General features: G+C 46.1%; 1 long non-coding RNA gene across 1 annotated transcript in view; it reads right to left on the bottom strand.

Annotated features, from left to right (window-relative positions):
• Nucleotides 1-14,944, bottom strand: part of LOC143818244 (uncharacterized) — a 60,964-nt gene extending 46,020 nt beyond the window's left edge. The window contains exon 1 of the long non-coding RNA XR_013224412.1: nt 14,290-14,944. This is a non-coding gene — a long non-coding RNA (uncharacterized LOC143818244). The remainder of the gene's footprint in view (nt 1-14,289) is intronic.
• Nucleotides 14,945-15,178: the final 234 nt, after the last annotated feature.

Genomic DNA, 15,178 nt, shown 5'->3' with positions numbered 1-15,178 from the left:
TTGTTTTTTGTCCAGCTTGCTAATCATGACTCTATGCTAGCTGGTAGCTCTAGTGGGCTGAGGTTCTCCCCATGTGCCATGAGTTGGCACATGGGTTCTTGTAATCTCAGGATGGTTTTTGATTAGGGTTTTTTGCTGACCGCTCAGACCCCTTTTGTATCATTCTGCTTTCTAGTTATAGCGGGCCTCATTTTGCTAAATCTATTTTCATCTCTATGTGCGTGCCTTCCTCTCATTTCACCGTCAATACATGTGGGGGGCAACTATACCTTTTGGGGTTCATTCCTCTGGAGGCAAGCTAGGTCTTTATTTCCTCTGCAGTGCTAGTTAGCTCTTAGGCTGGCGCGTGGCGTCTAGAATCAACGTAGGCACGCTCCCTGGCTATTTCTAGTTGTGTTTGTCAGGAGTAGGGCAGCGGTCAGCCCAGGTTCCATCACCCTAGAGCTCGTCCGTTATTTATGTTATTTTGCTTGTCCAGTGCGATCCCCAGCCATTGGGATCCATGACAGAGTACCCCACTACCCTGCGCCTGGGGGTGATCCACTTGTACCTGCTCAGATCGATGGACCAGCACATTGAGGTCCCACGTGCCCACCTCAAAGCGCTTTTCGGTGGAGCCTTCGTCTGAATAAGATCAAAGATATAAGGGTCACTGAAATTACCTTTGTGGCGTCATTTGACGTCGTTTCATTATATACTTTCATTGAACAAGATAAGTGCAGCGCCCCAGAGACCTGGTCGTTGCAGTAACATCGCTCCGCCGCTAAGGGGAGTGATGGTACGTCTGATGGCACTGAAGGAGTTCACCTGACCAGGTATCACAAACACCAATACACTTCATAGTCTGGCCTCCAGGGGGAGCAAAGGGCACTATGCATTAGGCCACTCCTCACAATCTGGTAAAACTGGGGGTTAGATAGAAAGTTAGACAGAAAGCTGTTATGATCCCAATGGCAGAGGATCTCAGAGATTACAGCAAAGTCTGCAAACATAAATACCAGCTCATAGGGAAGTGGTAACTAGGCTGACCATATACCTGATCCTAGCAGAAACAACTAACAGTAGCCGGGGAACGTGCCTACGTTGATTCTAGACGTCTCGCGCCAGCCGGAGAACTAACTAACCCTATCAGGGAAAATAAGACCTCTCTTGCCTCCAGAGAAAAGACCCCAAAGTTATAATACAAGCCCCCAACAAATAATAACGGTGAGGTAAGAAGAAAAGACAAACGTAAGAATGAACTAGATTTTAGCAAAGAGAGGCCCACTGACTAATAGCAGAAGATAGTAAGATGACTTATATGGTAAGCAAAAAACCCTGCAAAATATCCATGCTGAATATCCAAGAACCCCCGAACCGACTAACGGTGAGGGGGGAGAATATCAGCCCCCTAGAGCTTCCAGCGATATCAGGAATCACATTTTGTACAAGCTGGACAAAAATATGAACAATGCAAATAAACAAAAATAAGAAAGCAGGACTTAGCTTATCTTGCAAAGAACCAGGACCTGAAGACAGGAGCAAACAGAAATGAACTGATTACAATGATGCCAGGCACTGGACTGAGAATCCAGGAAGTTTAAATAGCAACACCCCAGGCCTAACGAACCAGGTGAGTACCAACCTGGGAAAAGACAATCCAAGTGCCAAACCACTAGTGACCACAAGAGGGAGCCAAGAAGTATAGTTCACAACAGTACCCCCCCTTTAAGGAGGGGTCACCGAACCCTCACCAAGACCACCAGGGCGATCAGGATGAGCAGCGTGGAAGGCACGAACCAAATCGGCCGCATGAACATCAGAGGCGACCACCCAGGAATTATCCTCCTGACCATAGCCCTTCCATTTGACCAAATACTGAAGCCTCCGTCTAGAGAGACGAGAATCCAAGATCTTCTCCACCACGTACTCCAACTCGCCCTCAACCAACACCGGAGCAGGAGGCTCAACAGCAGGAACCACAGGCACAACGTACCGCCGCAACAAAGACCTATGGAACACGTTGTGAATGGCAAACGACACCGGAAGATCCAAACGAAAAGAAACCGGGTTAAGAACTTCCAAAATTTTATAAGGACCAATAAAGCGAGGCTTAAACTTAGGAGAGGAAACCTTCAGAGGGACATACCGAGAAGACAACCAAACCAATTCCCCAACACGAAGTCGGGGACCCACACCGCGGCGGCGGTTGGCAAAACGCTGAGCCTTCTCCTGTGACAACTTCAAGTTGTCCACCACATGATTCCAAATCCGCTGCAACCTATCCACCACGGAATCCACCCCAGGACAGTCAGAAGACTCAACATGACCCGAGGAGAAACGAGGATGAAAACCAGAGTTGCAGAAGAATGGCGAAACCAAAGTAGCAGAACTAGCCCGATTATTAAGGGCAAACTCAGCCAATGGCAAGAAGGTCACCCAATCATCCTGGTCCGCAGAAACAAAACATCTCAAATAAGCCTCCAGTGTCTGATTAGTTCGCTCCGTTTGGCCATTAGTCTGAGGATGAAAGGCAGATGAAAACGACAAATCAATGCCCATTTTAGCACAAAAAGATCGCCAGAATCTGGACACAAACTGGGATCCTCTGTCGGACACGATATTCTCAGGAATGCCGTGTAAACGAACCACATTCTGAAAAAACAAAGGAACCAGATCGGAAGAGGAAGGCAACTTAGGCAAGGGCACCAAATGGACCATCTTGGAAAAACGATCACACACCACCCAGATGACAGACATTCCTTGAGACACCGGAAGATCAGAAATGAAATCCATGGAAATGTGTGTCCAAGGCCTCTTCGGGACGGGCAAGGGCAAAAGCAACCCGCTAGCATGAGAACAACAAGGCTTAGCCCGAGCACAAGTCCCACAGGACTGCACAAATGACCGCACATCCCGTGACAAGGAAGGCCACCAAAAGGACCTAGCCACCAAATCTCGGGTACCAAAAATTCCCGGATGCCCTGCCATCACCGAGGAATGAACCTCGGAAATAACTCTGCTGGTCCACTTATCAGGAACAAACAGTCTGTCGGGTGGACAAGAGTCAGGTCTACCAGCCTGAAATCTCTGCAACACACGTCGCAAATCAGGAGATATGGCCAACACGATTACTCCCTCTTTAAGAATACCAGCTGGCTCCGAGACTCCAGGAGAGTCAGGCACAAAGCTCCTAGAAAGAGCATCAGCCTTAACATTCTTCGAACCAGGCAGGTACGAGACCACAAAGTCAAAACGAGAGAAAAACAATGACCAACGAGCCTGTCTAGGATTCAGGCGCTTAGCAGACTCGAGATACATCAGATTTTTGTGATCAGTCAAGACCACCACACGATGCTTAGCACCCTCGAGCCAATGACGCCACTCCTCAAATGCCCACTTCATGGCCAACAACTCCCGATTACCAACATCATAGTTCCGCTCAGCAGGCGAAAACTTCCTAGAGAAAAAAGCACATGGTCTCATCACAGAGCAACCAGAGCCTCTCTGCGACAAAACAGCCCCAGCACCGATCTCAGACGCATCCACTTCAACCTGAAAGGGAAGTGCGACATCAGGCTGGCACAAAACAGGCGCCGAAGTAAACCGGCGCTTCAGCTCCTGGAAGGCCTCCACGGCTGCAGGAGCCCAATTAGCCACATCAGAACCTTTCTTGGTCATATCCGTCAAAGGTTTAACAACGCTAGAAAAGTTAGCGATAAAACGACGGTAGAAATTAGCAAACCCCAAGAACTTCTGAAGACTCTTAACAGACGTAGGTTGAGTCCAATCATGAATAGCTCGGACCTTGACTGGGTCCATTTCCACAGCAGAAGGGGAGAAAATAAAACCCAAAAAGGAAACCTTCTGCACTCCAAAGAGACACATTGAGCCGTTCACAAACAAAGCATTATCACGCAAAACCTGAAACACCATCCTGACCTGCTTTACATGAGAATCCCAATCATCAGAAAAAAACAGAATATCATCCAGATAAACAATCATAAATTTATCTAGATACTTGCGGAAGATATCATGCATAAAGGACTGAAACACTGAAGGAGCATTAGAGAGCCCAAAGGGCATCACCAAGTACTCAAAATGACCTTCGGGCGTATTAAATGCAGTTTTCCATTCATCTCCCTGCCTAATGCGCACAAGGTTGTACGCACCACGAAGATCTATCTTGGTGAACCACTTGGCACCCTTAATCCGAGCAAACAAGTCTGACAATAGTGGCAAAGGATACTGAAACTTAACAGTGATTTTATTCAGAAGCCGATAGTCTATACAAGGTCTCAAAGACCCGTCTTTCTTGGCCACAAAAAAGAATCCCGCACCAAGAGGGGAATAGGATGGACGAATATGCCCCTTCTCCAAAGACTCCTTGACATAAGAACGCATCGCGGCATGCTCGGGTACAGACAAATTAAATAATCGTCCCTTAGGGAATTTACTGCCAGGAATCAAATCTATAGCGCAGTCACAGTCCCTATGAGGAGGAAGAGCACTGGACCTGGACTCACTGAATACATCCTGATAGTCACACAAATACTCAGGAACTTCTGAAGGAGTAGAAGAAGCAATAGACACCGGCGGAGAATCGCAATGAATTCCCTGACAACCCCAACTCGACACAGACATAGCCTTCCAATCCAAAACTGGATTATGGGTCTGTAACCATGGCAGACCTAAAACGACCAAATCATTCATTTTATGCAGAACAAGAAAACGAATCACCTCCCGATGTTCAGGAGTCATGCACATGGTCACTTGTGTCCAATACGGCGGTTTATTTTCCGCCAGTGGCGTAGCATCAATTCCTCTGAGAGGAATAGGAACTTTTAAAGGCTCCAGGACAAAACCACAGCGCTTGGCAAACGACAAGTCCATAAGACTCAGGGCAGCACCTGAATCCACAAACGCCATAACAGGGTAGGAAGACAATGAGCAAATTAAAGTCACAGATAAAATAAATTTAGGCTGCAAATTACCAATGGTGACAGGACTGACAACCTTGGTTAGGCATTTAGAGCATGCTGATATAACGTGTAGAATCACCACAGTAAAAACACAGCCCATTCTGACGTCTATGATTTTGTCGTTCGGTTCTAGTCAGGATTCTATCACATTGCATTGAGACAGGTGTCTGTTCAGACAACACCGCCAGAGGATTAGCAGATTTGCGCTCCCACAACCGCCGATCAATCTGAATAGCCAGCGCCATAGAATCATTCAGACTTGTAGGAATTGTGAAACCCACCATCACATTCTTAATGGCTTCAGAAAGGCCATTTCTGAAATTTGCGGCCAGAGCACATTCATTCCATTGAGTAAGCACGGACCATTTCCGAAATTTTTGGCAATACACTTCAGCTTCATCCTGGCCCTGAGAGATAGCCAGTAGGGCTTTTTCTGCCTGAATTTCAAGATTAGGCTCCTCATAAAGCAATCCGAGCGCCAAAAAAACCGCATCAACATCCGCCAATGTCGGATCTCCTGGCGCCAACGAGAAAGCCCAATCCTGAGGGTCGCCACGCAAGAAGGAGATAACAATTTTAACTTGCTGAGCTGAATCTCCAGACGAACGAGGTTTCAAAGATAGAAACAATTTACAATTATTCCTAAAATTCCTACATTTAAATCGATCTCCAGAGAACAGCTCAGGAATAGGTATCTTAGGCTCTGACATAGGACTGCTAACAACAAAATCCTGAATGCCCTGCACTCGTGCAGCAAGCTGATCCACACTAGTAATCAAGGTCTGAACATTCATGACTGCAGCAAAGCTTCAAGCCACTCAGAGAAAAAGGGGAAGGAAGAAAGAGAAGAAAAAAAACAAAAAACTCAGAACTTCTTTTCTTTTAATCCCGCTTCTGCAATGCATTAACTATTCACTTGGCCTGGCATACTGTTATGATCCCAATGGCAGAGGATCTCAGAGATTACAGCAAAGTCTGCAAACATAAATACCAGCTCATAGGGAAGTGGTAACTAGGCTGACCATATACCTGATCCTAGCACAAACAACTAACCGTAGCCGGGGAACGTGCCTACGTTGATTCTAGACGTCTCGCGCCAGCCGGAGAACTAACTAACCCTATCAGGGAAAATAAGACCTCTCTTGCCTCCAGAGAAAAGACCCAAAGTTATAATACAAGCCCCCAACAAATAATAACGGTGAGGTAAGAAGAAAAGACAAACGTAAGAATGAACTAGATTTTAGCAAAGAGAGGCCCACTGACTAATAGCAGAAGATAGTAAGATGACTTATATGGTAAGCAAAAAACCCTGCAAAATACCCACGCTGAATATCCAAGAACCCCCGAACCGACTAACGGTGAGGGGGGAGAATATCAGCCCCCTAGAGCTTCCAGCGATATCAGGAATCACATTTTGTACAAGCTGGACAAAAATATGAACAATGCAAATAAACAAAAATAAGAAAGCAGGACTTAGCTTATCTTGCAAAGAACCAGGACCTGAAGACAGGAGCAAACAGAAATGAACTGATTACAACGATGCCAGGCACTGGACTGAGAATCCAGGAAGTTTAAATAGCAACACCCCAGGCCTAACGAACCAGGTGAGTACCAACCTGGGAAAAGACAATCCAAGTGCCAAACCACTAGTGACCACAAGAGGGAGCCAAGAAGTATAGTTCACAACAGAAAACTGACTGGGTTGGAACCAGGCAACATCCTGTGGCAGAGGGTGTTGCAGGGGAAGATTCAGGGGGGTCCCTGTCAGGGGTGGGATCCTGACAGAGGCCTAGCGAACAGAAAGAACGTTACGGGACCGCGCCTGCACTTCATTGCGGCGGTACCCCAAGAAAGGACAAGAAGCGAGGTTTATTGTGAAGAGTGAGAAACGAGATCAACGCAACAAGGAGAAAACACCAGTAGGAGTCGTGCTGTAAGATCAAGGCAACATCCTACTGAGGCGTGTAGCCGGTGGCCGGAAACGCCGAGGAAGTATTGGCTCCAAGCCTTACTTCAAACCAACGGCAGGACAGTCAGTTATAGGTGGGCTGTCTCACCTAAATCACCTAAGCAGACATAGGGGGCAACAGTGGGAGAGGGGCGACTCTAGGGTCCCGGAAGAACTCCAGGCCTACCCGTCATACGGGTCCTAGCCATATCATCTGGGGGATGGAGAAGAACATCAGAATCAGTTGTGAGGGAACATCAGAAACAGACACAACAGTTGTGAGGACTATCCCGTGGTGCTCAGCAGGGAAGGACTACAACACACAAGCGCTAGAAGGAAGGCACAGATTTCCACCTGCAAAGGGAACTCTGGAGGTGCCATCGGACCGGCCGGTCTCAGACAGCCCTGTTAACCGTACTCTGGATTGAGGATCCTGAAGCCTTCAGTAAAGAGGTAAAGAGACTGCAACCCTGTGTCCTCATTATTCATCGCACCCTGCACCACACATTATCACTCTCATCTTTTACTGGACGCCCCTTAGCAGGGTCACGGACCGGGTCTAGCCACCGTGACAATCCCAGAACCGAGACAGAGAGGCCCGGTACTGGGTACCCCTCGGCCCTGCGACAGTGGGGGCGCTCCATAAGGGCCTTTGGGCTGTAAGTGTGGCGCTGTTGGGCTTTGACGTGGTCCCGAATTGTGCACAGCTGACCCTCACACTGCTTGAGTTCTTCCTCAGGGGGAATTACTTCCTCTTTGGTGATGATTACTACTTGCAATTGCGTGGTACCGCCATGGGGTCGAATGTGGCTCACACTTACACTTACATCTATATGGTGGTATTTGAGGACCAGTATGTGTACTGTTCTAACTTCCGGTGCTATGATCGAGCCTGGTCACGCTATATTGATGATATCTTTGTTATATGGGAAGGAGAACTAGATGAACTAGATGATCTCCATACCTTTCAGACGGAACTGAATCAGGTTTTTGCTGAATTGAAATTCACTCTAACTTACTCAAGAGACCGTGTGCAATTTCTCGATAACATGGTGTATTAAAACAGCGACACCTTGATTACTGATTTGTTTGTAAAGGAGATGGATAAAAATAGTTTACTCTACTTTAACAGCAACTATCCAAGGAGGATGATAGATTCTTTACCATGGAGTCAGATGGATCATGTATGAAGGATTGTGTCCAGTGAGGAGACACTTGATCTGAGACTTGGGGAAATGTGCAATAAATTTATCATGAAGGGTTACCCTGAAAGAGAGGAGGTGCAATACAGAAATAGGGCAGCGAGATTGACAAGGGAGGAAATGCAAATAAAGAGAAGTAGACCTGAAAATAAACAGATTCTGCTTGTTTTTCGTTTTGTTTTCCAGTTAGTGGACAAATTGGAAACATTCTTAAAAGCATTGGCATTTGATACACCAGGGTCTTCCCTCTATTCCTCTGCTCCTATTCTATCTTGTAGACGTGGCCGTAATTTAAAGGATAGATTAGTGAAATCGGATATAGGTACCTGTAAGACCACAATACAAAAAACACTATGCCCTCCCAGACAGGAAAATTTTCCCTGCCTGGGATGTACATGTTGCGGGAGGTCAAGGCAAGAATTAGTAAACATAAAATCACCATTAGAACTAGGTTGCTTGATTTACCCATCCCTAAACATTTTTGTGAGTGTAGACATTCTGTTAATCAACTTAGATTTAGGGTCATAGATAGTATCCCAATTCAAAGGAGAGGTGGGGGTAAATTAAAGATGTTAAAGAAAAAGGAATTAAGATGGATTTCCACACTGGGCACATTACAACCCAGGGGTCTTAATATTGAATATAATATACATATGTATGTAACTTGAGTCCCCACGGATCCTTTGTTATATAGTGGCATTATGTTGGTGTAATGTTTTTCTTTTCACACAACTTATCCTTTCTTTTATGTACAGGGATTTACCTTTGGGGACGACCAGAGGATATGGGGACTGAAATTTCAGAAGATCTATTTACATCATTTATATTGGTTTAAGAATATGTTTGGTATCATGTTCTTTATCACTCCCATGCCCTCTGTTCCTCCCTTTATATTGCTGCTTTATCTGTATTTATATTAAAATAATGTACTTGTGTTGAGCAATTGGTGGATCACCAAATTTATGCACTAGCGCCATTAAGTTATTTATTTCATCTTCACCGCATTGTATTCAGGTTGACGTGGATATGGCTCTTTATGTGTCTGGCTGCCTTCGGGTTATGCGCCATGTGCACGTGCACCCCTGGTCCTGTGTCCTGTGAGTTTGGCCGACTTAGTCATGTGGTCTTGCTCCTGTGATGCAGGTTAGTTACGCATGCGTGATCATGCGCTTGCGGGCTGGCAGGGACCTTTGTGTTTGCCGCCGGCCACTTCCGGATACACGCCCAGCGCGCATGCGCGCTGGGCCCTATGCCCTGGTTGTTCAGTCACATTGCATAGTCATTTGGTCTTGCCCCAGGAATGCAGGGCGGCTGCTCATGCGCAACCGGGCGCTTGATGGCCAGAGACAAGACGGCATGCGCTGCTACGGTGAGCATCTCTCCCATCTGTGTGACTATTTGGGATTGGCTTAGGGGTAAGATTTGTTTTGCGCACTTTGATGAGGCTGACCCTATTGGCTTAGGCTAACACTGTGATGGATTTTATGAGTCAAAGGAACAAATAAATCCATGGTTTCCTTGACCACGGCTATGCCTAACCATGATTGATCCAACATTGGTGTGGGAATTATAATATCTATATTTGCTTTGTTTGTTTTTTTATTTATTAAATTATTTAAATTGCACTATGTTTATCTATATACAAGTCTTGGAAGGATTATGTGAGATGTTTTGTATGATATGTATATAATAGAAGTGGGCAGTACCTTGTTGGCGATTGGTGTGCATGTAAACTGCTCAAAAAAATAAAGGGAACACTTAAACAACAGAATATAACTCCAAGTAAATCAAACTTCTGTGAAATCAAACTGTCCATTTAGGAAGCAACACTGATTGAGAATCAATTTCACATGCTGTTGTGCAAATGGAATAGATAACAGACAAAAATGATTGCCAATTTTCAAGACACCCTCAATAAAGGAGTGGTTCTGCAGGTGGGGACCACAGACCACATCTCAGTACCTATACTTTCTGGCTGATGTTTTTGTCACTTTTTAATGTTGATTGTGCTTTCACACTCATGGTAGCATGAGACGGACTCTACAACCCACACAAGTGGCTCAGGTAGTGCAGCTCATCTAGGATGGCACATCAATGCGAGCTGTGGCAAGAAGGTTTGCTGTGTCTGTCAGCGTAGTGTCCAGAGGCTGGAGGCGCTACCAGGAGACAGGCCAGTACACCAGGAGATGTGGAGGGGGCTGCAGGAGGGCAACAACCCAGCAGCAGGACCGCTACCTCTGGAGGAGCACTGCCAGAGCCCTGCAAAATGACCTCCAGCAAGCCACAAATGTGCATGTGTCTGCAGAAATGGTTAGAAACCGACTCCATGAGGATGGTCTGAGTGCCCGACGTCCACAGATGGGGGTTGTGCTCACAACCCAACATCGTGCAGAACGCTTGGCATTTGCCACAGAACACCAGGAGATTTGCCACTGGCACCCTGTGCTCTTCACAGATGAAAGCAGGTTCACACTGAGCACGTAACAGACATGACAGAGTCTGGAGATGCCGTGGAGAATGATCTGCTGCCTGCAACATCCTTCAGCATGACCAGTTTGGCAGTGGGTCAGTAATGGTGTGGGGTGGCATTTCTTTGAAGGGCCGCACAGCCCTCCATGTGCTTGCCAGAAGTAGTCTGACTGCCATTAGGTACCGAGATGTGATCCTCAGACCCCTTGTGAGACCAAATGCTGGTGCGGTTGGCCCTGGGTTCCTCCTTATACAAAACAATGCCAGACCTCATGTGGCTGGAGTGTGTTAGCAGTTCCTGCAAGATGAAGGCATTGAAGCAATGGAATGGCCCGCACATTCCCCAGACCTGAATCTGATTGAGCACATCTGGGATATCATGTCTCACTCCATCCACCAACGTCACGTTGCACCACAGACTCTCCAGGAGTTGGTGGATGCTTTAGTCCAGGTCTGGGAGGAGATCCCTCAGGAGACCATCCGCCACCTCATCAGGAGCATGCCCAGGTGTTGTACAGTAGGGAGGTCATACAGGCATGTGGAGGCCACACAATACTGAGCATCTTTTCCTTGTCATGAGGCATTTCCACTGAAGTTGATTTTCCACTTTGATTTTGAGCATCATTCCAAATCCAGATCTCCATGGGATATTCATTTTGATATACATTGATAATTGTTATGTTTTATTGTTCTGAACACATTCCACTATGCAATGAATAAAAATTTGCAACTGGAATATTTGATTCAGAGATATCCAGGATGTGGTATTTTAGTGTTCCCTTTATTTTTTGAGCAGTGTATCTCCACACTATATAAGGCTGTCTCCTGTGACCTGTTTGCTTGTAATCAGTGTGTGTGCATAAAAGCTGAGTGGGTTTCTGAGATCCAGACAGACTCTTGCATCTTTCATCCAGCCACTGGCATTTCTGTATTGTGAGTCATGGGGAAAGCTAAACAATTGTCAATGGATCTACGGGAAAAGGTAGTCGAACTCTATAAAACAGGAAAGGGTTAAAAAAAAGGTATCCAAGGAATTGATAATGCCAGTCAGCAGCATTCATTCTGTGATTAACAAATGGAAAATCCAGGGCTTCTTACAAAACAAAACCACGGTCAAGAAGACCAACAAAAATGATGACGTCCACAACTACCAGGAAAATTGTTCGAGATGCAAAGAAAAAAAAACACAAATAACATCAGCTGAAATACTGGTCTCTCTGAAAACTAGCGGTGTGGCTGTTTCAAGATGCACAATAAGTAGGCACTTGAAGAAAAATGGGCTGCATGGTTGACTCGCCAGAAGAAAGCCATTACTGCACAAATGCCACAAAGTATCTCGCCTACAATACACAAAATAGCACAGAGACAAGCCTCAAAACTTCTGGAACAAGGTTATTTGTAGTGATGAGACCAGAACTGAACTTATTGGCCACAACCACAAATGTTACATTTGGAGAGAGGTCAACAAGGCCTATGATGAAAGGATCTCCATTCCTACTGTAAAGCACGGAGGTGGATCGCCGATGTTTTGGGGATGCGTGAGCTACAAAGGCACAGGAAACTTGATCAAAGTTGAAGAAAAATTGAATGCAGCTCGTTATCAGCAAATACTGGAGGCAAATTTGCACTCATCAGCCTGCAAGTTGGGCATGGGACGTACTTGGATGTTCCAACATAACAACGATCCAAAACACAAGGCCAAGTCGACCTGTCAAAGGCTACAGCAGAACAAAGTGAAGGTTCTGGAGTGGCCATCTCAGTCTCCTGACCTCAATATCATTGAGCCATTCTGGGGAGATATCAAGCGCGCAGTTCATGCTAGACCGCCCAAGAAGTTACAGGAACTGGAGGCTTTTTGCTAAGAAGAGTGGGCAGCTTTACCATCTGAGAAAATAAAGAACTTCATCTACAACTACCACAAAAGATTTCAAGCTGTCATTGATGTTAGTGGGGGCAATACACAGTATTAAGAAATGGGGTATGTGAACATTTGATCAGGGTCATTTGGATGTTTTGAGTTTTCATTATGATTTAAAAAGAGAAAACACAGTAGTTTGATAATAAATGGCTTCACCCAACCACTAAACATGAGTGGAGAAAAAGTTTTGGTGTTATCATTCATATTATCATTCATATTCTCTGAAAAAAGGCCAAGAAAGCAAAAATTCTGCCGGGGTATTATTATTATTTATTTATATAGCACCATTGATTCCATGGTGCTGTAAATGAGAAGGGGTTACATACAAATTACAGATGTCACTTACAGTAAGCAAACTAACAATTACAGACTGATACAGAGGGGCGAGGACCCTCCCCTTGCGGGCTTACATTCTACAGGATGGTGGGAATGGAGACAATAGGTTGAGGGTTGTAGGAGCTCTGGTGTTGGTGAGGCGGTAGCCTTCAGGAGTGGTGAGGAGGCAGCGGGGTCAGTGCAGGCTGTAGGCTTCCCTGAAGAGGTGGGTTTTCAGGTTCCGTCTGAAGGATCCGAATGTGGTTGATAGTCGGATGTGTTGGGGCAAAGAATTCCAGAGGATGGGGGATATTCTGGAGAAGTCTTGGAGGCGGTTGGGTGAGGAGCGGATAAATGTGGAGGGGAGAAGAGGTCTTGGGAGGACCGGAGATTACGTGAGGGAAGATATCGGGAGATTAGTTCAGAGATATATGGAGGAGATAGGTTATGGATGGCTTTGTAGGTCAGTATTAGTAATTTGAACTGGATACACTGAGGGAATGGGAGCCAGTGAAGAGATTTGCAGAGAGGGGCAGCGGAGGAGTAGCGAGGAGAGAGATCAATTAGTCGGGCAGCAGAGTTAAGGATGGACTGGAGAGGTGCAAGGGTGTTAGCAGGGAGGCCACAGAGGAGTGTGTTGCAGTAGTCAAGGCGGGAGATGATTAGGCCATGCACAAGCATTTTAGTAGATTGACGGTTAAGGAAAGGATGGATTCTGGAGATATTTTTGAGCTGGAGGTGACAGGAGGTGGAAAGAGCTTGGATGTGCTTTTTGAAGGACAGGGCAGAGTCAAGGGTTACTCCGAGGCAGTGGAGTTCTGGTACGGGGGAAAGCGTGATGTCGTTAATTGCGATAGATAGGTCAGGTATGGAAGATCTATGGGATGGAGGAAAGATGATGAGTTCAGATTTGTCCACATTGAGTTTGAGGAAGCAAGAGGAGAAGAAGGAGGATATGGCTGATAGACACTCCGGGGTATGTAAACTTTTGAGCACAACTGTATACCATGTACAATTGATAAAAATCATCACTGGTCAAAATTTTGAATCTTGGCGGATTAAAGATTTTTTCACCCTTTCACCCGGATTGGATACTGTTTCTTTTTTCATTTGATTGCTGTATATTCTAAGCAGGTTCATTGGATTGGAAGCGTGCATCCTCTTAGTGAAGTGCTCTCAGCTGCCCCTTTTTTTGTTTGGGCAGGAGCACATAGGTCATGTGACCTTACGTCAGTCAGCACATGGAGATGCGAAGGCCGACAGGCATCCAGGGACCATGGTGCGCATGCGTGCTAGGCATACTGCAGTAAGAGGATAATTATATATATATTGGGAATGATGACAACGCATAGATCAAATGGACAATTCGGCTCACATTATGTGCTGAGATTATGCAATACAGCGGAACAATCTTCACCACATACAAATCATTGGAACTAAACGAAAAACATTTACACAGTGTAAGATTGCACTTACCAACGGGTAGGGGATTACTCGCTTGGCACGGTATTCAAGAACATGGGCACGAATTTTGAACACAAAAACAAAAACAGTCCATACGGTTTATTTTATACAGCATAAACCGCACCGTAAGCCAAGTTGCATATCACTGACTTACATGTAGTCCATTGTTTAACACAGCAATATATGGTTTAGCTCATTATCTTCACATTAACAGGTTGCAGCAACTAATCACGCTGGTCCTCCTTTGACCAGTTGCCGTGGGTTACCACACAGTTCATAGAAACAATAAGCACCAACAGTCTATGGAGGTACCTTACGGGAGCTCCTGCTCCACCTGCTGACTCCTTGTCAGTCCACTCTTCTGGGTAAGCTGCCTCACAGGGATCACCAACTTGCCTGGCCGGCACACCTTAGTCAGTCCAGACCCACCGAAGGACAGTAGCTTCCCCAACACCGAGCATCCAGGTTTCACTGTGCGCTGCTCAGGGATCCGGTCCAACTCCCAGGACCTCCTCAACACACAAGCATGTGGCCTGTCCAGGTGCTATTCAGGACTCCGTCCAACACCCCAGGCATGTGACCTGTCCAGGTGCTATTCAGGACAGTAGACCAACACCCCAGGCCACCAGGTCCAAAGCCCCACCATGTGCTCTTCAGGAAGCCTCCTCCCAGGTCTTCCAACACAGGCTTCAAACAGGAAACTCACAGTGAACCCCTTGACCCACACCCTGGTCACATTATCTGGGTGTAACCACTCCCCTGGGTGGGAGTGTGGATGTGTGTGGCAAGTTTGTCCAACCCATCTCACATAACTAGCCCTACCTGCCTCCCATGATAAACATACCAAATACTTGTGGGACTATAGGTCCCAGAACACCACATCGCTTCAGGCTGGCAGCGC

This window comes from Ranitomeya variabilis, chromosome 3 (genome assembly GCF_051348905.1).
Source record: "Ranitomeya variabilis isolate aRanVar5 chromosome 3, aRanVar5.hap1, whole genome shotgun sequence".
In the NCBI taxonomy this organism is placed as follows: domain Eukaryota; kingdom Metazoa; phylum Chordata; class Amphibia; order Anura; family Dendrobatidae; genus Ranitomeya; species Ranitomeya variabilis.
Note: the sequence above shows the minus strand (reverse complement) of the source record. Positions and strands in the feature narration are given on the sequence as shown.